At 31.8% G+C, this 26,228-nt stretch overlaps 1 protein-coding gene across 2 annotated transcripts in view; it reads right to left on the bottom strand.

Moving 5' to 3' along the window:
* Positions 1 to 26,228, bottom strand: part of LOC118192073 (uncharacterized) — a 544,392-nt gene that overhangs the window by 335,787 nt on the left and 182,377 nt on the right. The gene's annotated exons all lie outside the window — the stretch shown is intronic.

The following is a 26,228-nucleotide window of genomic DNA, read 5'->3' as shown; positions in this document are numbered from 1 at the left end:
ATGTTCCCCAAAATAATTTTAACATTGCATTATCATCTTCCGACAGATGCAGAAAATATTCCTTATGTGCAGTGGCATATCTTACAATTAAAATTATATGTTTTTAGAGAAATTATTTATGACTATATACCCAAACATAAAAAGTGCAAAAGAAAGAAACTGCAAAATTAATTTTTACAAGGGAATTATTATTTTCGTCAATGACTTTGTAGTGACATTTGGTATTTCTGGAAGCAGGCAAGATTGAAAAAATAGCAACGCCTTCGCCGGGGACTGAACCGTGGAGTTCTGGAATACACGGCCAGCATGCAGACCACCACACCACGAAGGCATGCGAAGAAGGCGGGAGAAATACTCATAACTTCTTTTCACCTTTTATACATAAATCGATTAATAAATCGAAGCAAATAATCGATCGATTTAGGTACATGAAGCTTATATTTCTGTTATTACCTTTTCACTTATATTAGCACAAAGTGGCTGTTATTATGATTGAGAGCAATCGGTTTTAACTGCTGCTAATAGACAAAGAAAGGCTCAGACATTTTAAATTTCCTTAGGTTAAACTACACTTACATGAGACTTATTTGTTAAAAGTTTACATTTTAAACTGTTTCCACCAATTATTATCGTCTTCCATTATATTTAAAGAAATTAAATAATGAAGCATCTGCATGAATGTATGTAAGTCTTCCGCATTGTGAAAAAACGACGGTACCAAGAGCCTTCAAATTTTCAATAACGCAATCCTCCACCCGAACATGGGCACTCGCAAGCCCGAATTGGAATTTAGAATTTATTTTATTATCCGTTTCACATTTTGTAAATGATAAATTTTTGATTAAAAAACTCAACTATTTCAAAGCTAACAATGGCAACACAGTACGGGGAAAAAGAAAAAAAAAATTTATCTTCAGCGCGCGAGACTGTCTATTGGGCATTCTAATGATTTTTGAATATTTTGTGATATTGCGGTTGAATTGAATTTTATGTGGTTTAAGTGCGAAGAACATGGTAATTTATAAATAAAGGTAACACACAAAACGTTAAAAAAACGCCCCTTTGGACGTAATTTAAAATCTGAAACCTTTCAGATTTTTTAACACATTTTTCTTTTTATTTCTTTCGTGCCATTTATTACTTCCACTAGAAATTTGTTAACCTAAAACAACATCCGTTTTTCCAATCAATAACCATCATGTCAAATGGTTGTTCATTTCATTACAGTAATTGTCAGCATTACTAAATTTACCGTTCTTGAAATAATCTTTCCTTAATCATGTTTATGAGAGTACAACTTCGCCCAATGTTTCGTTCTTACTCAGAAATTCCAGAGACAGAAAGAACTCTCCACATTCCACTGCTTCTGCCCAGGAAACAAAGAATTTGTTAGGGAATGTCTATTAGGTAAATGGACACTAATGCAAGGTCGAATATCACTAACGTATACGTGGGTGTCATTACATGCAGAAAAAAAAGAGGAAGAAGGTTCTTGTAGCTCATTCATTTCTACATATAAGGTACATTGATAGTACTAAAGCAGTAAGGAAAAGTAAAAAAAAAAAGGCATTAAATCAAATAGTAAAGTTTAAAACATATTTTGTATCAAGGTAAAATTAATTTAAGATGAGTCAGGAAATCTATGCCAAAATTTTCATGTATATCTAGGACTGGTATATGCTGTCGCAAGTTTTGTTGTATTTCTTCGTTCTGATACTGAAAGACGTTTGATACGATTTTAGAACCATGCATCCATGCATTATATAAAATGTTAATTCACATGTACGTACACAAGAAATGGTATCTTTATTATTGAACAAGGTGTGTTTCAATCTTTTTCAAGAACAGCTTCTGAAGAATTCCCCTCCAAAAACGACATTCCCCAACCTTTATAAAATTATTACAATCTAGGTGTTAGTGTTCTATTTCGTCATCTAGTCTCTCTGTACCTGAAATGTATAAATAAATCACTGCATAGTATAAAACAAAGTCGCTTTCTCTGCCCCTATACCCCTATGTATGCTTAAATCTTTAAAACTACGCAACGGATTTTGATGCGGTTTTTTTAATAGATAGAGTGATTGAAGAGGAAGGTTTATATGTATAATAACATCCATTAAATAGTGGAGAAATATTGTTATTTTTTAGGTTTCCAATGTGATGTCGTAAATAATTACATTTTTTCAGCTTACATTGCAAACGCAGGCTGAACCCTACAAGATTTATCAAAATAATGTACTAAGTATTGTACACATTGAAAAGGTCTACAGATTTAAAAATTGTGGGACGTAGCGTTTGCGGAGGTACCGGCCGGGCCGGCGGGAGCGTGCCTATAAATAGCGCGTCGGAGGCCGCGGTTCTCCCTACAGCACTTTAGCAGCGATCGGACGCGTTTATTATCGGAGCTCTCTAGCTTTCAGCGCGACAACGTATCAGTAATTATAAGTAAGTTACGATAAATAATTGTATAAATGACATTCTATTCTAAGGTTAATTTTTAAATCGCACTTATAGTAATTATAAGTACATAAGGTTAGATAAGATTAGATTAAATAAAACCATAATTTATGGATTAGAATTTTCTATTAAAATCTTGGTTAAAATTTAGAGTTAAATCAATTTAATATTAGGGAAATTATTTTCAAAAATCGTAATTTAAGGTGAGGTATGTAATTTCAGAAAAAGATTATGAGCTGCGATTCATTGTTAAAATATCCATTAATATTTTATACCCGTGCGAAGCCGGAGCGGGTCGCTAGTACTTAATATATATGACATCTAAAATAAGCTTATAACGCACCCTTATGCAATAATACCGCAATTATATGAAATTTGTATACTCTATGACGTATGGTACCTTGAAATATTGCCATCACTAATTTATATACCTCAAACGCGTATTTAATTAATCCCTTACTCTTAATGCAGTAATATGGTAGGACAATATATGTTTATTAATGGTACTGTGCATATATCTAACTCATTTATTCCTGCTCAAATATTACGCTTTGCTAAATCTTTATTCAAAGTAATAGTGCGATTAAGTTTATGCTTGTGTCACTCGCAATAAAGTCCTGGCATTCTGTCCATTTACTACTGTCCTGCGTGAATTAAGCAATCTTCCTCTTCCGTTCGTTGGTATGTGCATTTATTCTATCTTACGCGAAATAAAACAAGGGATTTTCCAAGCAAATGTTACACCAGGATGTTCTGAAATAACTTCTGAAAATATTAAAGCTACTGATAATGATGTGAACATAAATAATCGAAAGAAATGTATTCCAATAATTTTATGATATAGTTACTTTCCATAAAGCTAAAGACTTAGCCATTTTATGGCAGTCTAATTTTTAATTGACGCATGTGAGTTAGACGTCTGCTCTAAGTACAGCATCTTTACTGACTACTGTTCATTAAAATATAAGAATTTTCAATTGACTACAATATGGTTAATTTGGTATATGTCTACCGTATGGCTAATTTGATATAGTGTTCTATTTTGTAACTTCTCAGTAACTTCCTAACAGCTGTAACATTTAGTTTATTAGTTCAGTTACATTTAATCTGCTTTCACGTACCTGCTTCTTTCATGTATATTCAATGAGGCCATCATATTTATAAGAAAATGGTTACTTTAATTTATAAACTGATATAAAATATAGTTTTAAAACTGATAGTATTTGTGCATTTTCTTTGCAGACTTACACGCTATGACGAACAAACTGAACTAAATGGCAGCATTATTACAAAAGCAATTGCAGAAGAAGGGCTTCACTTTTCTAGCAACAAACAATATTAATATTGTTTGTGGCTAGGGAATTGGTGTTGGCTGAATTAACGAGAACACCGATGGTCAGAAGTTTGAAAGTCAGTTGTCCTGTGGCTCCTAGATGAAAATGTAGGTATAGTGTTTTATTAAAACCTGTAGGGAATGAGCCTTTCCCAATTGTAACTTGTGGCTAATCCTGAATAAGACAGTAAGAGATTTATCGCTATGTATTGAGAAATACAGAGATTTAGGAAGGGTGCAAAACTCAATACATTGAAACGAAGGCACACGTGGTGCTTACAAATCTGCCAGCATTTATGGCAAAAACCAACTTAAAATTTTAAATTTTAAAATTAAATCTAAATATCTCAAATGTCCAAAAGCTACACAGAATAAATTAACCTGGAAAGTTGACTCTTAAGCTTACAGCTGTGTAAAATCACCATCAGCACACTCTGTTTAAGCAATTTCAAATCCTCACTTAATTACATGCGAACTAATTTGCATTCTGGTGGGAAAACGGAAAGAGGCGGTAAGGATTCCTTAACATAAAATAACTGGTTAAATAAATTAAAATAAACATCACAAACTTTAAAAAATGAACTCACAACAAAACATTTTACTTGAGTGACAAAGCTAGTTACTAGGCAGTCAGAAATATTGGTTTCACGCAAGGTTATATTATAGACTAAAATATTTGAAAGAGAAGCAGCAGAGTTAAATTACACTCCAATAAATAAAATCCAATTTATTCTAATTAAAGTATTCTCCAAGCCTTCAAAAATTTAATCAAAATTTCTATAGCATTATTTCGTTGAAGGAAATAACAAGTAACCTCAAACAAAAAGACAAATTTTGTTCGGTTTAATATTATGGGCCAGGTTGGTTGAACCGAAAGCAAAAATTACAGCACGAAAAATGAAAAAGCATTTAGATCTACCAGTCTAGTAGTGTGAAAACTCATTTCAGAGAGCAAAAAATTAGAATGGAGAAAGAATAAATTTAAATAAAAAGGGTAGCATAATCTATAAAAATTCTGCGAAAAAAAAATTCAAAAATACTTTCGTAGCAAAGCTGCTTTTAGAGCAGTTGTACTCCGCTTTACCATATTGTTACGAATTTTCGTATATATGTAAATAATTTTAGTGAAGTTACGTTTAAATTTTTAGTATTTTTTGTATAATGCAACATGAAGAACATGAAAGGGAATGTGCTCTGTAGAAAAGATTAATTCAGGGGGTAAGTGTATTTAAATTTGAGAAGTGGAAGGTACTGGAGATTTCTCGGTGACCAGGGTAAAACTATGTAAAACCGGAGAGAGCTTTAGTTTCTCAGTAGTTGTTAGTTCAGAGTCAAATTCGGATTATTGAGATTATTTTAGCGTGAGTTTGTCTCTTTAAATGCGCTTTGCATTGTGTTGTGTTTAATATTCTTGTAACTATTGATTGTAGGCCCACCAGCGGCCGAGTTGGGAAGTCTCTGAAAACTGGTAGTTCGGTCCGAGGTTCGATTTCTGCTAAGGCTGCATGGACGTTTTCGTGGTTTTCCCCCATGTGTAACGTGTATATAAGACAGTTCCCTTAGAAAGTCCTCCATGAAGGTATCCTCCCTTCCTTGTAGTGCTTAAAGAGCACGTAAATAATAAAAAACTATTGATTGTAACATGTGATACTGTGAAGAACTGTATGAATATTTTTGTGAAAATTTCCAGAGTTGTGAAGTATTTCTTTTAGTAAAATACATTTTATCAAGCTATCATCGGTTCTGTGTGTGTTCAATCTATTACAAACCCTTACGCACGCAACAATATAACTGCTTTGTTTTGGAAGAGATGAGAAGAATGTTTTTTTCCATAGCCACTGAGAAGAATATGTCCAAATATAATTCTTTATGATGATTCTTGCGAAGAAATGAAAATAAGGCAATTATTAACATGTTTAAATAATTGCTATAATTCAAGTAGCTTTGCTGTACTTCGTATTTTGTAATTCCTGTTGCACCTTGATTTTACTTAGCCACATTTTACTTTCTGGTGAAATATTTATGATTGTATTATAAGGTATTCTCAGCACGCCTTCGTAGTGCAGTGGTCTGCACGCTGGGAACGCATTCCAGATGTCCGTGGTTCAATCCCCGGCGAGGGCGTTTCTCATTTTTCATCTCTCCTGCTTACTCTGTAGTGCCATTAGTTTGGCGGAACAGGTTAAATAAACTAACCATATCTCTCCTGCTTCAAAAATACCTAATGTCTTTACAGTGGCGCCCGAACTAAAGAAAAAGGATGGTGGATGATGATTCTCCACACTCAGGATTTGGCGATTGGGTCCTCTAAAAAGCCCTATCGCTCTTTAAAAGGGGAAGTATATAAGATATTTCTCCCGCCTTCTTAGCATGCATTCGTAGTGTAATGGTCTGTACACTGTGCGCGTATTCCAGAGGTCCGTGGTTCGATTCCTGAAGAGGGCGTTGCTCAATTTTCATCTCTTCTGCTTTAAAAATATCTAATGTCTCTACAGTATAAGAAAATTGAGTAGACGATTAAAATTTTAACTGGAAGTACTTTAAGCGGAATAGACAAATTGTAGAATCGTTAACTCTTTGTAGAATAGTTAACATACCTTTAGGATTTAATGATGATACTTCACTTGATTATCAGATTTATATTTCACTATAAACGCGTGCGACATGATGATATAATTTTAAATGCCGTGAAATCCTATTGTAAAAGATATCTGGAGAACTGTAGCATTACATGCAATAAAGATAAATTACAATATTTTTAAAAGGCTTACGTAAACTCAGAAATCGGATTTTCATTAATAATATTAAATTTAAAATAGGTTAAATATTTATGAATTTATTTTTTAGATACGAAATTAAATTTTTATAAAATTGAAATTTAATAATTCGAAGTTTATTAGCCTTAAGTGTTATTATAATCGATCAAATAACATATACTCGTCAAGTTACACACAAGTCAAATGAAAGTTATATACAAGTCAAATGAAACATACTCTTAAATATTGGCAAATCAATTTTTAAAGGAGTTGAAATAATTGTTTAGTTGTCAAATGGAAATAGGAGATTATAAGGCTCACTTGAAGTAATAAATTGGAATGCCGCGTATTTTTATTTTATCACTGAAATAATATACTTTATACGGATTTATACAGAACACGATAAATAAAAGACAGTAAGAAATAAGAGGCTTCCAGGATTAATGTCATTCTCGGTACCACATCATTCTTCATGTCAGAGAAGAGATTATTCTCAGACGGAGTCTAAAGATAAACTACTTGTTTTAACGAGGAGAAGTTTGATTTAAAGTTTTATGGAAGTCTCTCACGTTCATGTTACTGTAATGGTAACATGATAGAGAAAGCTTAATATAAAATTCTCAGTTTAAATCTTATTCACAATATATGATTTTAAATTATATTCGCCAATGTTTTATATATAAAAGCGTCAGAAAATATAAATTACATTTAAAAAAATTTATTGATGGCTAAAACAAATCCTCTAAGTCTGTAATATTTGAACATAAACTGTATACCTTCTTCATAATCATTAAATGTGAACTTGTGTTTAATATGAAACGTAAACATTTTTCAGTAAATATACCTAAACTATGCATATGTTTTCATTTCGATTTAAAATTCAATAAGAATTTATAATAAATCATAATGTCCCAACTTGTTTCAGTATTCTCACTTATATGAAAAAGGACTATTTTTATTTATGAACTGATGTATATTGGTGAATCTTTCAATAGTTGCATATGCTACATATGCAGTAAGAATTTCTGAAATATTTTGGAGAAAAAACTTCATCATGGATTGTAAAGAATCAAACATTTATACCCTTGATGGAGACTGTTATCGTTCTTGAAGTAAGACCATTCAGAAAAACTCAAATCAATAAGATCTACAATGAAACACAGTAAAAGTATGATAATCTTGCTCGTTTGGGACATAAGCGATGGAATGGAACTCTGACATGATGCTGCTAAATCTTTTTTTCCGCGTTATTGAATACATTCGGGAAGAAGAAAATCGCACATTACAATTCTGCAAACACATTTAATGAACGAAACTTATTAATATGTAAATTTATTTACAATTTAATACTTTGCTTATAAGAATCAAAGGATATTCACAGAAATAAAACTTAATTGCCATTTTTGAAAAATGATTCAAAGCTATTTGAGCAAAAGTGCTTTTTGTCATGTATTGTTATGTTTCCTCGTGAGTAATCTCAAAATATCCAATTCAAAGAAAATCTATGTAAATTTAAAAAGGATGGAAAATTATTTTCCTTGCATTTCAAAATATCTCTTTTTAATAAAATGTTTCATTACCTCTAACAGAAATGCAAATCTCCATTTCGATTTCACAGAACATACCAAACTGTAGATAAAGTCTTGGGGAATTGCAAGCAACTCTTCTGAAAATGCATTTTTTATATCCTAGCTGGTTCAGGAAGGCATTTAACGCTATACAATTTGGCAGCCTAAAGCATCTCACACGTTCTCAGTCGGGTTCAAGTTTGAAAAGCTGGGAAGCTGGCGAATCCGTTCGAGCGATATTTCATGTTTTTAAAAATTCTGACACCAGAGATGCTTAAATCGGGCGAATATAGCCATACATTACGAAACATAATATGTGCCATAGCAACACCTCTAATCAACTTTACATTAGGTTATAAGACCTCGTCCACATATCTATAACTTGCTACATAATTTCCATCAAAGATATATAACTCGGTAAGGCTAATTTTGACTATCCACTTCAAACTACGAAATCGCTTCCATGGAAACGGGATTTTTCATAAACAAAGAAAGGCAATTTGCTTGTGTTTTTTCTCATTCCAAGTGACACTCTTCTAGAATCACATTTTAGGTTGTGTCTGGGCTAGTCATTAAGCAATATACGATCTACTCCGTCTCGAATCTGTTAAATATGACATCGAAACGAACTTAAATGAACCTCTGGATGACTGAATGAGTAAGCCACTGGTCCAGCTAAAGTTCAATTATATAAAGCCTTGTCTTCTGTAGAACCTTTGGCTCCATTTAGCACCTTTTCCATGGACAAGACAACAACAACAACATAAAGCCTTGTCTTCAGTAACTTAATCGAATTTCTGCGACATCTAAATGTTTCTTGTGATCATCTTCAAGCTGCCAATGATAAGGAAAAGGTCCTCGAATGCAGTCGTTGATCTGGCTCATTCTTGAACAATCTATTCGTTAATCGATTCATAGTTTAAAAAACGATTTCAAGATCTTGAAGGGATACTTTGAGGGATATCCATATATTATTAAACCTCCATTTTCCCTCGCTTTCCTTTATCACTGCGTGAAATATAAAACACCAGAGCTCTAGATATAAGTACCTACTGGTTGTATTTTATAATTTCTCTTTTAGTATGGTTTTCCGATGTTTTTTTGGGGGGAGAGGTTGTTGGATGTTGTTGTTTCTGGTTGCTCTGACGCAGCCAATACAAAGAGCTGCGTCCTCACATCACATCACATCATATCACATAAGCACAATACACAATATACATGTATCCATTGCACTACATGTTGTCCATCGCCGTACTTCAGTTCTAACCTATGCACATAAGCCTAGTTTTGCATTCAGATGCAAACTATTAACATAAATAATTGCGTCACTGGATACTGAGGATTTTAGTTGTTCAGCGTATTTTGGTTTTCAGATTATCCTTTCATTCTGAATAGGAATGTAATATTTAATCGGTTTTTGTTTTGACGTCATCAGTATTGTCAATGAATGAAATCTTTCCATATAAAGTATATGAATATTTTCTTCGTTTCATAAATTATGCTCTTTATTTTTTTAAATCATACTATAGAAAAGTATGTATATTCTTTGTGTTTCTTATAACATTTAGTGTACAGTTTTAGCTTTCTCGGCGAATTTCACAAATTTATTTTATTTTGTATGAGATGATATTTATTAAAGCGTTGCTCACCAATACTGTTGCTACTGCGGATTCAACGCTCTTTGAATTATGACCTCGTACTGAATTTTCCCGCAACTGCATATCCCCTTTTATCTTTTCGTTTTGTCAAAGCATGGTTAATAGACTGTGAGAAGAAAGAGTCTCAAATGAGTTTAGAAACTAGAGAGGTTAATCAATAGATCATCCTTATTTTCTTTATTTTCGATTGGAATTTACTTCATGGCATTTGGCCACAAATTTTCGACACATTTTTTGTAACTTGTGTTGTTTGAAAGTTCCAAGCAATACCAGTCCTTAAAACTGTCTTTTTAGAATGGAACTGAAATTAGAAATTTTGCGCAAGTGAGTTTCTCTTCTTACATTCAAATGTTTAAATAATTCATTGATTCATAGTTTGAATTAATATTTTACGTAATAATAATTTTACATAATAATAATAATTACAATTTTACAGCTCCTGGGGAATTATTATAGATAATCTTGTATAGCAACTATTGTACCTGTTGAAGTCTCCTTTTTTGCTTCGATTTTAACTCTTACCTACAATTTTATAAAATGCTTTTGAAACAGTTTAAACAAAATATAAAGATAATGAAAACGATATATAAAAGCAGACTTTGAGCAAAGCTGCAAAAACACAAACAAGTAACTTTCAGTTTTTTCTGAACATAAACCAATGAAATACTATTAGAATCATCTTATGGCAGGTATGCTAGTGAAAAATGCTCCAGATTATAGAATGTACTGAACTATTAGAAGACCTTTTACAGTAAATAAGAGTCACACAGCAGTGCAAATAAACGGAAATGAAATGGAATTCAGTTCGTAAAAATGCATAAGCAAGATTTCACCTTTATTTCTTTATTATCGTGAAAACTACTATCTTTGGAACCAGATGTAGTAATTCCTGAAAACTGACATTACTTAATGGATTAAAAAGGAATTTTTGTATTAAGATAATCACATAATTTAAGGGAAAAATATCAAACCTAAGGGTTAAAGTCATCACATCTAAAGTCAGCAGTAGCATATAGAATGATACTTAACAAATATTTAATTGATATAATTAAACAAATAATAATTAATAAAACAAAGCACAAAATGTAAGCAACGCATGAGAACAAGAGTATGACTTTACATGCTCAGAATATAAGTGTGTGATGCACGAAAAAATTGTTTTGGTGTGAAATAAAATGCCTTATTAGACACACACATTTATACTATGTTGTGATAACTAGCTGATCCTATTTCAAGGTTACAAAGCTTCTTTTACATGCTTAAGTTTTTTACTGTAACCGAAAAACAGTTATGTTTTATTAGAATTAAGTTTTCAGCCAACAGAATCCTTTATAATTTATAATCAATTCTAACAAATGTCTGGAAATAATTTTGTCACACATTATGCTTATCTTCGGGTCTGAGATTATGGACTCAAAGCTAAATGGATCATGGTTCATGGTTTTCAAAGCTAAATGGAAATGACAAATGGGCATATTTGGCATAATTTGCTTTATGAGTTAAATAAATAATTATTAATAGGAATATTAATCCAGTATATGGGGAGTGGACAGTAAACATAAGCCAGTGTCAATGATCATTCTAGAAATTCTGAGGCCGAACCTACCTACAGGTTTTCCTGTATTATCTATAGAGCCCAATGAGGACGTCCTGCAAACCTCGGTGGAACAAAATACCTTCGTAATTATTAAGAACAGCAGGAGATGAATAGCATATATTTTAGATTAAAAACTAATTTTGTTTATTTTAATTTTGGAAAATAAAAGAAGTATAAAGAGAACCGCATTATTTATGGGATGACTCAATAAATTTGAATGTAGTCTTTGTTAAGGACTTGAAAGATCTCATTAATTTCAGTTTAATGAAAAAGTTCAGAGTCATTTGTGATGAGATGAAATTCCTCTGCCTTAAATTAAAAAGAAAGAACATTAATAACAAATTATGAAAGAAAATGGCTACAAATTACAGAAGAAAAGACGGAAATAAAAAATTCTTTTTGACTGAAGAAAATATTGTATAGAAAGAAAATATATTTATCTCATCGCATTTAACAGTTAAGAAAGCAGTAGATTTCTTCTTTTCTCTCTTCAACAGATTTTAATTCAAGATTAAGTTAAATTAACTCCAAAAGGGTATTTATGTTACAAGTTTGATTAATATTCCGGAGAGAAATCTATCTTTTGAAGTTTTCCATTGCAAAGCATTTCTCCTTTAGATAAAGCATAAGTATCATAATTCGAACATTTTACTATATGGTATTAAAATTCCACGTAATTTCGTAAACCATTACTCAGCCAAACAAACAGCAACATCGTGTTCTGTCAAGATTTTTCCTCTATAAGAATAATAATATTTTCATTAAAGAAGATTATAGTAAATATTTTAATAAGGCGAAGAGTTTAAAAGTTAAAGAACAACCGAGATGATAAATACTCCAGTTACTAATTAAAGCACTAATTTATACAAATTAACCATTTGGGAACACTTGTTTGATTTATCCGCAGAACGCCGTGAAGAAGATAAATATTTATCTCTAAATTATCATCTAGAGATCCTTGAACTGACATATTTTTACCTAAAAGTCTTCGTTAAATGATACAAAAATAATATTGTTAGATTATTCTTATTATTTTATGAATACGTCTTTTATACTTTGAGACCGTACTACATTACGTAGCCCGAACGCCTCTTCTCCGAAGAAAAGATTTACTTTTAAAACAAAAAAAAAGTGTCTAATTAAAAGGTATGGTTATAATTAGTGGTAAATTAAAAAGACTGATCCTTAAGTGGAGAGACATCCAACCTCTACTTGACTGAGAGACACTTGCAAGCTGTAAATTAATTGCATTCTCTTTAAGAACCACAGTATTGGAGAAGAGCCTGGCTTAAGGAAAGAAGCCGGATTTTAGGAAACTGGAGAATGTGAGATATGTTAAACCTATTTCCGAGATAAGAAGGCCAGAAAATCGTCCTAATTGACCTCATGATTTGTTTGTTGTTAAGCTTTCTGCTACGCTTGTTGGATTTTGACGTTCGAGATTATTGTATCTTACTCTTCTTAATTTGCGTTCCGTTATGCTACACTTAATTTTGCTATGCTATCATCATATATTATGATTACCCAAACGATCTGGTAAAATGCCGATTAAAGTGCCATTAGTAATTTTGTCGAAGCTGTTGTAAACCATATAGCGTAAGATATGTTATTCCTTCAAATTATAGACGTGAGAAAAATTATTGAACCCGAAGGATTATTAAATTACTAAATATAATTTATATTAAATAAAAACTTTTAAATATATGAATTATTTAATATTTTGCTTGGAAAATCATTTTCCCTCTTAGTATTTTGCTATTTTTAGGGTTACATTCAATTATGGATTTGAATGTTTTTAGTATACATGTCATGATGACACTTCTTTGGTCGTTTTCGTTCGCTTATTTTTTTTTACAGTTAGCCACAAATCTGGACAATTATTCTTTCACATATAGACTATCTTCTGTGCAAGGAAATATTTTGCATTATTTTCAAATTAAAAATTTTTAATGTTTTTCACTTTACGACACAGCAGGTAATTCTGCAGGAAAATTAAGTTTTCATTTTCGGACTATTAATCTCTTACTTCAGGTTAAAGTCAAATTTTCTAAGCAATGGTGTATTATCCTTGACACAAAATTTCACTTATTTTACTTTCTTATACCTTTAGTATATGCCTTTAAGAGTACTCATTATACGCCAGACCATTATTGCCTTTACTTACTTTACTGACTACTGAATACACTCTGTTTCCGACACATATCTAGCACTCACAAACATTTCGTGGAAGAATTTTGGTTCCTCATGATTGCCTCCATATTCTAGAATATACGGAATTCCTCCAAAATATCTTTGAGGTAATAACTATTATTTCTGTAGCAAGCAAGGAAAGTATGGGTCCGTATAATATTATAGTAATAGAAACCCCCAGAAAAGAGGCTGTCCACAAGATATCTACTTAAGTGCGGATATCTAGAATCTTGTATTCAATCGAATTACATAATCAAAAGGGCCAGGTCACTCAAAAGTTATATCACTCGCTGACGATGCAGGATTCGTTACCTAAGGAAGAATGCGCGACATACTGGAAAAAGCATTCATTGAAACATATAATAATCTTTGAAAAAATAACAAACTAAAGTTCCCGATGAACCACCTCAAACAATTACAATCAAAACTGGAAGTGAGAAAAATCAAAAAAGCTAATTCAATCAAATATTTAAGTCTCACAGTTTACGAAAAATTAAATTCGTTTGAACACTTCAGTAGCATCAATCTCAGTACCCTACAAATATTTTAAAACTTGGCGAAAAGGTACAGCGTGCATATAGGGTCTAAACTCCATATAGGAAAGCTCATTTATCTAAACGTGGCTGAATAAAAAATGACGCGTATGGGGCAGAAATTCGGACTATTCCAATAACTGCATTTAAAGAAAAAATAAATCCACAGCATGCGTAAAGGCTATTCCTCCTAAGCATCGCGTAATGCTGTAAAATAACATCAAATGCACTGTACTCCCTGGTAAATATTTCTTCTCATTTTCTTGTAGCTTAAAATAACATGTAAACCAACAGTATTCTAAATGCACAGAAATTGTAACTATGGCTCTCTAAGAAACGAACTTTCCTAGTACAAATCTTATGTCCATATTATTTATAAAATTCAAAATTCAAAATATATGATGTAATCCTTAATTTTCTATGCGAATCAGTTTTATTTCAAGAAATCTGCCAACTTCTATACTGACAGTTAAAAAATTAAAAATAGCGTTGCTTCTTCCTCATTTAGATGAACAATGTTTTTATACATGAGAAAATTTCAACTTCAACTTAAAAAAAAAGCTGTCTTAAAACCTAATCACATGCAGTTCAGTCAAATACACCAAGCAAATACATTACAGTCTTAACAACAGTCACAGTAATATTGTTATCCATTCAAATAACTTGTTAATCTTCAGTGTTCAGTCAATACACAATCATGCAAGCAACATCAACAATGAGTTGCAGGTGAATGAGCAAAGACACCAAAAATAATGAATATCGAAATTTTACCAGTTGTTTTTCTGTGGGTTGCAAACGAAAACACTACAAATTCGAATAACCTCAATACAGGGGAAGAATTTAAAATTGCTTTTGAGAAATACGTAAAGAATTTGAGTAATGGCAGACTGAAAAGAACGTTCGTGTTGCGAAACGTATCAGTACATATCTGAAGCCATATGAAAATCACTTCCAACACATAATTAAAAAAAACAGCAAGATAATTCTTAGCTTTATATAAACAAGTGCAGAGTATCATAATTTTATGTAATACAAATAATGCTAGTAAACTATTTCTGCCTATATTTAAGCTGTTAAGAAACCGTTGTTTAAGTAATAAACCATTATTTTGTGATTCTAAAATTGTATCTTTGTTAAGACGAGTTGTTACTATCCCAATAGATCTATAAATTGTACCCAGATTATTATAATTACAATAATAGATATTATTATTAGTCCAAAGAGGCAATTTACTGGAAAGATATTAATTTCGTTTTGGCATTTTGCGTTGGTTCACTTTTCAAATTTCTGCCACTAAATATTATCACCATGTATTATATTTAAAGAAATTAAATGAAGAATCTGCATAAAGGTATATATTTTCTCGCATTGTGATAAAACAACGGTACCTAGAGCCATCAACTTTGAATAACGTAATCCTCCTGCGAATATGGACATCTGGAAGCCCAAACTTGAAATTTGGAATTTTTTTTATTATCAATTTCATATTTTGTAAAACTTTAACGAATTTTTGATTAACAAACTCAGAGATTTAAAAGCGAATAATGGCAACGTTGTGCAGAACAAACATTTTTATCTCTAGCGAGACTGTCTATCGGAAATTCTAAAGATATGCTCATTTTAAAATTATTTTGCGAATTTTATGGTTTGAGTGCGAAGAGCAAGATATTTGATAAATAAAGGTAACACAGAAACTGTTAAAAAACGCCCCTTTGGATGTAATTTAAAATCTGAAACCTTTCAAGTTTTAATTATTATTTTATTATTATTATTAGCATCATCAGTTTTGGATTTGCAGCAAGTATCGTGTAATTTAACTAACATGTTATTCATTAATTAAGTTTAGCCCAGAAGGTGAAGAAATCTCTGAATTATGCTAGATGAGAGCTACACGTTCGTAGGAGAGTGATTAAATTAAAATTAAAATTAAAATTTTATACAATGTTATATAATTTCTACATAAGACTTAGTTACAAATTTAATATTTCTAGCCTAAAGGTCTCCTTTATAAAATAGCCAAGGCCTGAATTGTGTTCTGCAGACTACCAGATTTTTTTGAGCAGGAAAACTTAAAAAACATTTTACTGCTTATTCTATGGAATTTAAACCATTTAGTTGTATGGATAATTCAAGGCATTTCTAGAAAATGCATCTTACATTTAAAGTTTTCTCATTAATTTTAAGAATTTTGAATATTTAGACTGGCATTTTCATCTTAATAGCATTTCTTCGTAGTTTTATATTCGTTTCTAAGAAATTTTAATCGTCAGCAGAAATATAAGAAATATATGATATTATTTTTTCAAAATCAACCTTACGGAAAATAAATTGCAAAAATATTTAGTTTTGCAGTTTTTTATAATTCATAAGCCGCATTTGACGTGCTTATTTTTGAACTTTTGTAGTGAATCTATTAAGTTATAAAATAGCATAAATTCATATCGTTTGAAATGCTTATGTTTTAGAAATTGAGGTTCGAAACACAACTTTAATTTCTGCATTTTGTAGCAATCAAGGAAATAGCGCGCCAGCAAAAGGTTTAAGAAGAAACGTTTAGGTTCAAAAATATTTTTCATTCTTTCTGAATTTTTGGAAACGTTATTTACTTGCTGCGTATGCTGCACCTTTCCTGTGTATTTTATTTACTTTTTTATAGTTTATATTAATTCTCTTCGTTCTCCCCTTTTCATTAATTCTCTTTTTCCCGCTTCCTTGGTTTACAAATCTTTACTAGCAATTTACTTTTCTCTCTGAGTACATGTTGCTTTGCAACTTCACCTTTAAAACTGCTATTACTCGCTGTAGTTCCTTAGCTTCATTTTTAGAAACATAAATTTTAGTTTTTATAAATTCATACGGCAAAGCATTTAATGTATATAATAAAAATTAACTTTGTTGCAATATTTTAATACAATGTGACTCAAGCAGATTTAAATATTAGACACCAATTTAGTTTGCATTTGAGCTAAGAAGTTAACATTGTAAATAACATACTCTGCAAAAATTAATTTATAGCAGTGCATGATATTTAATATATCATTCAAAATCATGCACTCAAATACATTCGATAGGGTAATATTTACTATTGGAATTATTGTAATATTTATTTAGCAACATTAGCGTTATTAAAATGTTAATTTATTATAAAATACAGGGTGATATTCTATATTGTATTGAAGAGATAAATTTTCCAGAGAGGAAAAGTTTAATTAAATTTGTATTCTGCTTGCTATGATTGCAAACATTACGCATGCACACATTTATAAGAATATTAAATAATTTTAATAAGAACATCACTTTCTTCTGAATTCACGTACAATGTGAATAATATCTAATGTAAATTTGTTTATAAAGTATTAAAAATTACTGCGTCATTAAATGCTAAGATTTATTTGTAAATATTTTTCTGTCTTTAACCTTTGTGATACCTTAATGTCTTAATTTATTTATTAATTCTGAAACTGTATCACATAGTTAATTGAAACTGATAAATCACAGCCAGATTTTAATAGATTTATACTTCTAGTCAGTTTTCAGCTTTTGTTCCCATCATATTATCGATATTTCGTCTTCTTCAGGATTTTCCAAGCACATTTGAGCCGACCTTTAGCTTTCCTATGGAGTATAAATACAGATATTTTTGTCCTTCGTTTAATTTTATGGAGAATAGCTTGCTGTTGCAACAGCATTTCTATATCTTTAACCTTTCTTTTGGTTACAACAGAGACACGTACCTTGCGGATCATCTGGAGCGAAATAACTGACTAGATAATGCAAGGTTTGGACTGCAGAACTAAAATACCAGGGACGCATTCAGAATTTAATATTGGTTGAAAATCCCTGTATAACCTCTACAACCATCTACAACCACTTTACGCAATGCACTGTTAATATGGAGGTAGGTGATTTTTACTCCATAGTGTTTAGCTCGAGTGCGAATCCCGAAAATGCGAAGGTATACATAGCAGAGCTGTTAACTACTCCGGTTTTACTGGAAGGCTCCTGATTCCTTATCTCAGATCCCGAAGAATCTACAGATCTCTGACGTTTTTAGTTTAGTTTAATTTAGATCACCTGTTTAAATAGAATTCTATAAGAAATATTGATAGCTAAGCTACAGAGGAAAAGGTTATTCTATGAAATATTTTGATAACAAATTCATAAGAAACAGCTACAGCAATGACATTGGCATCAAGTAATTAATTTAAAATTGTCTAAATCCCGCTTCAGAGAAACTTTCCTTATTATTTTTTTTTCTATCCCATTAGTTTTAATCCGTTACATACACTACTAGCCATTCTGTGCCATGAAAGAGTACAAATAATAGAATGGTATTTATTGGGCACCTACATTATAACGGAAAACACAAGCAATTAAATTTACAGAACATTGGGAGGTATAGATTTGCTAAATAGGTACCCAAAGCAGCCACCTCTGGCAGCACAAATCAGTAAAAATCCGTGCCTAGGCTGATTTATCAGCCTGGACACGGAGTCAAGTAGAGATTGCATGGCATTACGGCGATCCGCAGTCCATGCAAATTCAAAACTTTGCTAGAATTCATCGACAGTAGTTGATGATGAGTACTAAACGTGCCAATCGCTCGGCAGCCACTGACCACAAGTGTTCAGTTGGTGACAGATCATAAGAATGTGCTCCAGGGCAACAGTCGGACACCTTCTGCATTGAGGAAGGTAAGGATACTACGGGCAAAATGCGGTTGTGCATTATCCTTCCGAAACAAAGCATTAGGGAAGCCTCAGTTATAATTCAGAGCCACGGCACTTAACGAGTCAGGAATATAACGGTTTCTGTTCAAAGTTTTGGCAGTGCGAACAAGAGGTGATCGAGACGTGTATCCAATGCCATCTTATACCAGCACTCGAGCTGATGGGCCATTATGACGATATGAAATGCAAACTGGAAATGCGCGTTTTTCATGATACTGCCAAACACGGATGCGTCTATCATGGTGATTCCGGGACTCCACATCCCGCATTCGTCTGGAAAGATGACGCGACGCCACTCCCGCATCCAGGTTCGTCATTTATCATATCGTTGAAGTTGCAATGCAGCGTCAAGGTAGCCAAAGCCATGGCCGGAGTCACTATTGTTGCAAACGGTCATGAAACTACTTCGAGTGGAAACTTATTGGTTTGCTAACAAATCCATTTCTCTACTCAGAGTTCTTCAGACTTGTGTTCTTCAGACCTTTAAATGATAAATTAAAAAGCTTACGCACACGACTGTTTGCAGATAATTATCTATATATTTTAACTCTTGTTGTATTTAAAATCCATCTAGTACAAGAAACATTTTTCTATTTAGATTTTCATCAATATAATTGTTTAAGAAAAATGCAAAATCGAATGAAATTAGCCTAAAACTAGTAAGCAAAATTAAAACTTAGAGTTATAAATCAAATATTACATTCATATATTTATCTCAGAATCGTATTAAAACTAATATAATTATTAGAATTATGTATTTAAAAATAATTTTGAGTCAATATTCTTAGTTTATTTTAAATTATCTTTGAAGTTACGCAGTGAAAACCTCCGGATTATTCATGCAACAAATCTGGCGTTTCTTCATGTTTTAAAGTTACTACCTGTGGAGTATTTGAGAGCTTAAAATACTGTTGAGTTGAAAATGACAGTGTTGAGCCTACGATGGTTTGGGTGTGTGTGTGTGTGTGTGTGTGTGTGAGTATGGCAAAGCCTCGAGGGCTATCTGCCTAAGAGGAGGGATGCCTTCGTGGAGGACTTTCTAAGGGAAACTGGCTCGTATACACGTTACACATGGGGAAAACCACGAAAACGCCCATGCAGCCAGCCCGTTCGCGGGATTCGAACCTCGGACCGAACTACCAGTGTTCAGCGACTTTAACGCTCGGCCGCTGGTGGGCCGATGGTTTGGGAGGATGGGGAAGAGGGGTGGAAGACCTTCGAATCGGTACCATGGCGGATTTTCCTTCAAAACTGGGAAAGAAGTGGCCAAATTTTTCCTACTACTTTAAGGTACTTAATACTTAAACCAATAGCAAACCCAAATCTTTATATCTTGGCCACAATCAAATTTATGGACTTAATTTGATATTCTTGTTAGACGGTATTTGCCGAAAATTTCGCAGTCGAAGATGTCGTGAAGCAAACAAGGCAAGACGAAAGCGCAGTCTTACAAAATATCGCGGGAAGTAGAAAGCAAGGAGGAAACAATCGCAGTTCTAAAACATCGTTGAAAATAAAGATACTTGAAAACGTTTCGCAGTTTAAAAGCATCGTCGTTGAAAATATCGTAGTAAAATTACAACAGACACAAATAAACGTATGGCGATAACATTACAGGCATGCTTTTTTCAGGTTTTATAAGCTCTAAATGCACATTCGCATAATGATTTGTGAGCTCAAGAAGGGATGAACAATATTTTTACTTTTATATTTCAGATTTTTGAATTAACTAAAACTTTTCTTTTGAAAATGTAGGCAGAAAATTTCAGCATTCAAAAACTGAAAACTGCGTACATGTTGAAATAATGAATATGATTTAGTTGACATGTTTCGTCGTAACTAACAAATCTAAGCGATAAACTGCACTTTGTACGTGAAAATGATAATGGCGCTTTAAGAAGATGAATAAACGGAAACAAAACAAGATTTAATTTCCACCAGAAGAATAATTTCAGATAAAAAAAAGTGAAAGAATGTAATTTTACAGTTTAATAATTAATCAAACAATTTTAAGAGATACACGTGCACATACTCATCTTTTCTTTCGTAACCTTTTTTATGAAAATTTTTTATGAAAAATTCTCAATATATTATATTTTTTATGAAAAATTCTCAATAAAAATTTGTAAGAATTATGTTAATTTTATTAACAGTTAAGTTTTGAGTTAAACTTCCTTTCCTATCAATTCTTACTTACCACTTCCGGTCAGAACGTAGTTTTAGAAGCCCGTCTAAATGTTAAGGGGGACTCGGTACACCAAAATCAATGAAATTACCGATTTATCAATTTTTTGCTGGAAAAGTACCTTTATACCCTTACTACACTGAAGAGAAATTTTGAAATGATCTGACGATAATAAATGCTATAAAAAGGTTTTTAAAATTTTTGACACCCTTTTAAATGCCACACTCCCTCAGTGTTTATTTTTTTTTTTTACTTCTTAATTTTTTTCAGCAACTTACTAAAATTCAGTGTAAAAAGGAGTGTAATTAAATATGACTCCAACTATCAAAAATCTTTGTTTATATATTGATTTATTTAAATACAAATTAAAGTTGGAAAAGAATTTTTTCACCTTTAAACTGGCAAGTTTATATATTTATACTGAGCTCAGCAAATAATTTAATGTGTATTATCAGTCAACTTTCCTATGCTTATTCAAAATTGAAATTATCAGTGATTAGACACGAACAGAAAGAGGTGGTGTAAAGAAAGTGATCAAGTTTCTGACTGTAGCATTATTGAAATAGTGCTGGAACAAACATTAAACTCTTTAATTAATTAAAATGCACATAAATTAATTTAAAATTCAATTTATATATGAGATCAAATGGCTAAAATAAGAGAATAAATCACATAAGCTGCTGAGTGGTTTTAAATAAAATGTTTTATGTCTGTTAAATTTCAAATTTTGCTTTTTAAAAATATGAATAAAACGACAAATTAATATTATTAATAATGATTATAAGAAAATACATTATAATTAATATATTTTCTTATAATCAATTAATTATGATATATAGAAAATATATTATAGTTAATTGCTGCATTAAAATTGTTTTGAGCGTGTTTTAAAAAACAAAAACAGGTAAAGAAAAATTCTACTTGCATTTTATGATTTTTTGCAATATTTCTAGCCAGATAAGGTTTTAAACAAAAGCTTGTAATTTATGTTCATATTAATCAATTGAGCAGTACTAAGATTTATTTTATATATATATATGTAATGAAATCCAATAATAAAATTTTTATGAAATTTGAAATGATTTAATGACAATTCAGACAGTTTACATTCTTTAAACTGCGTTTTCTCAGTTTGCAATTTTTCAATATATCTTTTTACTTAAAGTCATAAAACTTGTTCAGATATAGACCAAATTATTTAAAATTTTACTGCTTATTTAAAATTATATACTAAATAGAATCAAGGATGAGTTTTGAAAAATAGTGAAAAGAAAAATTATTGAAAGTGAAAATGTCACTGAAATCATATTTTTTTAAAGTTTTTATATAAAAATGTAGTTTTTATTTTTTCTCAGAAACTAACTCATTAATTACAAAATCGATCAGTAAAGTTATTAAGAACACTATCATAAATACAATAAAAAAGTTTGAAGCAAAAATATTGAAAATTGTGGAAGAAGAAAGAATTTTTAATAATAATTAAAGAAAAATTAATAGCAAAACACTTTTTTTCAACTTGAAACCATTTTGTCTCATAAAACCACTTATTATTCTTAAAAAGTAAATGAAAGTTCTTAAACAAAAAAAAAAAAAAAAAAAAAAAAAAAAAATAATTCAAAAGGTACCGAGTCCCCTTTATGAGGAAGAGCGGTATATAACCGCGAAGTTCTACAGTCTTTGGGAGAGAGATACCAGATATTCTGGCTGCACGCGTCCGCCTTTTTTGGCTACTCTCTCGCAGGCTATTATTACGCTCGGCCATACTTTAGGCCCTTGATAGCTTCGCAGTAAATTAGCGTTAAGGGGCCAACTCTGTTAGAATTTTGATAGCTTCGGTTATATCTTTTTAGTTAAGATTAGTTTAGTTTAATTCTTAGTCTTTTAAGTTCAAGCCCATGTGTCAGTTTTATTGTACAACTCCAAGACGGAGTTTTGTTAAACTTTAATTGGAATAATCAAGGGTTATTTTACCCTTCTATCTTGTTGTTTCCTGTCACTCAAGCGATTATTCGCTTATCAATTCTTAAGATTCTTCACTTCCAACAGTATCTTAGAATTACACGGTGGATAATCCTACAACTTTATAAGGGATATTAATTAATTAATAACATTTATTAGTTAACTATGTAAGTTTAAAATACTATTAACTGCTGTAAGTAGCATTAACCTTCTACTTATTTTCAGTTTTTGTATTGTTCTTCTTAAGTTTCCTGATTAAATTTTCAGCAAAAATTTGTTAGTTAATTCAAAATATGAAATATAAATGTAAGAATATTCCTTGTCCCTTCTTGCACTCATCATTATGCTAATATAACGCATGCCTGAGATGTAATCCTCATGCACTGATTTTGCAGTTGCTTTATTTTTTACCACGATATTTTCGACGACGATGTTTTTAAACTGCGATATTTTTTATTTGCTTTATTTTCGACTACGATGTTTTGTGCCACGTGTTAGAAATAAATGTTTTCTCCTTGCCTTATTTTCTGTAGCGATGTTTTGTATTGCGACGTTTTCACCTCGCTTTGATTTCTCCGCTACGTTTTCGCGCACCATGTGTTTGCTGCGACGTTTTCGCCTGTACCCCTGTCAGACAAGTGAGATACGCAACACCATTTTACATCTGTTAATAAAATTACATGCATTTTTGATTTCAGAAGGTAACATATACTGCGAAAAATGAATTATACCACATGAGACTTTTGTTTTAACTGAATTTCGTTTCTATCTGGTTCGCTAGAGATGCTTTGATTACTGCGGCTTTGAAAAAACACTTCTTTCACTGCCTATTTTTCCTACCGATCACACAAAAATTTAAGCTTTGTTGATTGTTACTGAAAGTCATAACGTTAACAAAATTTGTCATAATTTCGATTCTTACCTTATTCGAATACCAAAACCAAAACTATGAAAATATGTACAACTACTGAAGACTGTTTAATCATTCATCTTTTTTTTTTTCGAAATTTTCTGCATATGTTCAAAGATAAAGGGAAAGAAACGTTTTACTATTCTGCTATAATATAGCATACAAACATTTTGCGGTTTCATATTTGTTATTTTTCTATCATTTTTGATAATCTTTCAATTTGCAGAATTTCGATATTAATGGTTTCCGAGATATTTCAGAAATATTTAAACTGACAGCAGTAGTATCTATATTGTATTTTTCTACTGGTGAATACCAGAACATTCTTTTTTCCTTTAAAACTCTAAAAGGATGTACTTTAAGCAGGATCATTAATGCAATATTTATGTTTTGATTTTAGATTTAGAACTTTACATCGAGACGATACTGCGTTTGAGAGATGCTCTGTCGTCTATCACTCTGATATGCATAATCTGAACAGTGAAGAGTCTCAGTTTCTCCAGAAGAAAGCTTCCATTTTCAAAAATTCAAAAATATCTAGAGAATTGTTCTCAACGAATATCAAAAGATCAAGAAAGGAGCTTAGGATAGACTATATGAACTAAACACAATAAATACTGAATAGTTTCCATAAGAAAATTTAGCATGGGTAGGAAAAGCAGTTGAATCTAAAATCTTCAGAATTTAGTATATCATCTCAAGGAAGTATTTCAATTTTTAAAAAAGGTAAAAGGCAATAAAAGTAAAAAAAGTGAATTTGTATCAATTATACATCATATGAAGCCAGAAATCAGCCATTCTACACATCTTCAACAGAAAATATGGAGTTGTAATAAACAATGCATTTCATCGTACCATTTCTTTATGAAAACTAATTCTAATCATTCTCCGAAAACGTTTGATATTGAAGAAATGCTTAAAAGAATTTTAATTATCAGTGCTAAAAGCATCTTATTACTTAACAATTAAATACGACGCGTGAAACACTGATCAGTTTATTTATTACCTTCAGAACTTCTCAACTCTATTTATACTATTTTTGACATTATAAAATAGCATGTATAGTATTCTAAATATTTTTCAGTACAAATTCGAGAGACTAATATTAGCTCAGCTATCATTGTTTCATTTCATTTTGCCTGAATCTGGTGACAGAAGACAAAAAGGCAGTTTTGTAACAGCCATCAAATGTATTAATTTTGTAGTAAAATTTCATTTTTCTCTCAAGTTACGCTAAGAATTCTAACGGAGTTTCCTCAAAAAGCCATGAAACAAATTCAAGAAAGGGGCTAACCCTAAGGTACAGGGTAGTCTGAATGAATTAAACGTAATGGATACAGATGAAATTGTGTACTTTGTTTAATCAATCATATTAAAATTAATGAAGTATTATTATAATTTATTTTTATTGCTTTTAAATCACTTAATATTTTTAATTAGAAATACCCACTAAATTTGAACGTTAAATATCTTTTATTGTAAGGAAACACATTCACATTGTAGAGACATTAGGTTATTTCGAAGCAGGAGATATATAGTCACTTTACTTAAACTGTTCCGCCAAATTAAGTTAATGGCACTCCAGGGTTAGGAAGTCATCCTAGTCATTGCTAGCAATCTGAAGGTTATACCGCCTTTCTACGTTTTACATTAATCTGTAGTTTCTTGGATATAATTATTTTCATTCACTTGCTTTATTTTCTCTAACATGCCCTTATTGCATTAATAGTTCATGAACAGTCTATTCACAGGATATTTGATATATTCGGAAGGAAAGAACTGCTGTTGAAGGTGCTCTGTCAGAGGGCAGGAGAGCAGGTAATGAAGTGCGTCCGCGTCTTCCCCGCGAAAACCGCAAGAACAGTTGATGTCCCGTCCTGAGGAATCGTCTGTAATACGCTGGGAATTTCCCGTGGTTGGTACAGGCTTGGAGGAAGAGTCGGTTGCATTTCAGCCTCTTGAGAGAAGGTGTTGGGAAGATGTTGTAAGTAAATCTTCCTGTCTCTTCTTCCTGCCATCGCGATGACCATGTCTCTTGAAATGCTGTCTTGAGGAGCCTTTTTGAAACTTCTGCGGAAAGCGGAACTTCCTTGTCAATTTCTGGTTTGAAAGCTGCAGTCTTAGCTAGTTCATCCGCTCGTTCGTTGCCTTTCTGCCCGGTATGTCCTTTTATCCAGTTGATCTTTAAAGGTATGGAAGAGCCTAACGTCAAGAAGATCTCTCTAAGTGCTGCCGTGTGCGGATGTTTTGGAGGAAAGGAATTCAGCGCATTCAGAACGCTCATGCTATCTGTGAAGAATGAAGTGTGAGTTGCTGGTTGCGTACCTAACCATAGTGCTACTTCTTTGAGTG

This window comes from Stegodyphus dumicola, chromosome 10 (assembly GCF_044657685.1).
Source record: "Stegodyphus dumicola isolate Sdum_Otavi_A_Nest chromosome 10, ASM4465768v1".
NCBI classification, from domain to species: Eukaryota; Metazoa; Arthropoda; class Arachnida; order Araneae; family Eresidae; genus Stegodyphus; species Stegodyphus dumicola.
Note: the sequence above shows the minus strand (reverse complement) of the source record. Positions and strands in the feature narration are given on the sequence as shown.